Below are 2,140 nucleotides of genomic sequence, written 5' to 3'. Positions count from 1 at the left end.
CTGACTTGGTCTATTTGAAGCAGCTTGTCTGTCTCAACAACCTGTTGATTTGTCTGCCTGAAACAGCCTGTCTGTCTGACTAAACAACCTGTCTGACTATCAACCTATCTGTCTTAAGCAGCCTGTCTATCTGATTAAACAACCTGTCTGTCTGAAGCAGCTTGTCTGTCTGACTTAACAACCTGTCTGTCTACCTGACTTGGTCTTTTGAAGCAGCCTGTCTGTCTGAATCAGTCTGCCTGAAACAACCTGTCCATCTGAAGCAGCCTGTTTGTTTGACTAAACAACCTGTCTGTCAACCTTTCAGGGAGACCAGCAGCCTGTTTATATATTGTGTAAGTCAGGTCATGTAACTACTGTACGTGCACGTGTAGATGTGCACAGGCATAATCATATTCTAAAATAAAACCTGCAGCAAAATGAAAAGGTCAAATCTGCAGCTTTAGCTGTTAGAAGCTAAACATGAAAACACGAGTGCTGAATGATGGCTGAAACTGAGTTGTTAAAGCTGAACACTAGCTTAAAGCTAGAAGGGCTATCAAAATACATGTTTTAAAAAATAGCCTGATGCATGCTCAATAATCCAGGTAGAAAAATCTAAAAAAGTAAAATCTGGTCCTCTGGACATTAAAGAAACAAAACAAAAAAAATGTAGAAACGTTTCGTCTTTCATCGGAAAGACTTCTTCAGTCTGAGGTGCTGTATTCAGCTCAGTCTTATAAATAGCACCTCATCAGAGTGGATCAACCAGTTTGCTGCTGACAGCCAAAACCAGCTGTTCACATGATCAAGGAGGACCATCAGCCTAACAATGGATCATTAGCACAATGATGGCTGTTTACTATTCACAGGGGGCTGAGTGATACTAGCAATAACAGCATTAGTATTACATAAGAGGTAGACAGTTGAACACGGAGGCCTCCACCCGTGTTTAATAATGGATGGTGTCTTTTCACAAAGATGGCCTCCTGGGCGGCTGTGGCTGAGTGGTTAGAGCAGTCGTCCTCCAATGCGAGAATTGGGGGTTCGAATCCACCAGCAGTCACATGCTGAAGTGTCCCTGGGCAAGACACTGAACCCCTCATAGCCTCTAATGTGTGTCCCATCAGTGTATGAATGTGATAAAGCTCTGATTAGTCTCTTTAGAATGATTTGTTCAATTAGCTTTGTAGAGATCTAGTAGAGTGCTGTATGAATGGGTAAATGAGGACACAGGTTGTAGTGTAAAGCGCTTTGAGTATCTTGAAATAAGATAGAAAAGCGCTGTATAAGTACAGTCCATTTACCATTTACTTTACTCCTCTCTCAAACCATCGTTCCTCTCTATCCAGGATGTGAACATTTTCATCCCTGAACGAGTGACCACTGGCCTGGAGATGAGTGTAGACCGCAGAGTCCTGGCCTGATGATGTTGATCTTGTAGATGAACATATCCTGAGATATTCACCTGATTAAAACGGATTCTTTCATTTTTCTGGACTGAATATAAACGTGCATTGAATTTAATAAAATGTAACGTGAGATGTTATTTATCTTTGACCCATCAAAATGAATGTGGTCATTTATTTACAGAATCAAAGTTTAACATCAAACATTTACATTAATTTGGCAAAATATGAAAATAACAACATAATTAATCAGCAAGCTGTACAATTATGATCAACCACACGGCGGTGATTGGAAGACTTTACACAGACATTTCTAAAATATCTGGAATGATTTCTACTTGATAGAAGAATTTAAAGATGGAAAATGAAGTTTAAAGGGAGTAAAAGATGGTGTGTGAGGGAGAGTGTTGACCAGAAACGACACTCTCCATTCGAACCCAGCTTTCCTCGGTACGCTCGGTAGTGAACTTGACTCGTTACCTCTCTGAAGATGAATCAGCGGATACGGAGTTCCAGTTAACGCTACCTGTCCAGCGTCTCCATAGGATGGCTGTGACTCGTCCGAAGTAGTGACGATATTCCGTCTGACACAAGTTCACCTCAGCCAGTGGACCTCACATGAGTGGGGTTCGTCCGAGTTCCACTCAGAGGTGGAAGATGTTATAATCCCAATCTCGGAAGAGCCTTATCATGGCTGGACTTCTGTTCTCCCAAACGACTGGAGCTGCAAACTCTCCAGCCCGACTCCAACG

The sequence above is a fragment of the Nematolebias whitei genome, chromosome 12 (assembly GCF_014905685.2).
Source record: "Nematolebias whitei isolate Nwh7 chromosome 12, NemWhi1, whole genome shotgun sequence".
Taxonomy (NCBI): domain Eukaryota; kingdom Metazoa; phylum Chordata; class Actinopteri; order Cyprinodontiformes; family Rivulidae; genus Nematolebias; species Nematolebias whitei.
This window is presented reverse-complemented; position numbering follows the sequence as displayed.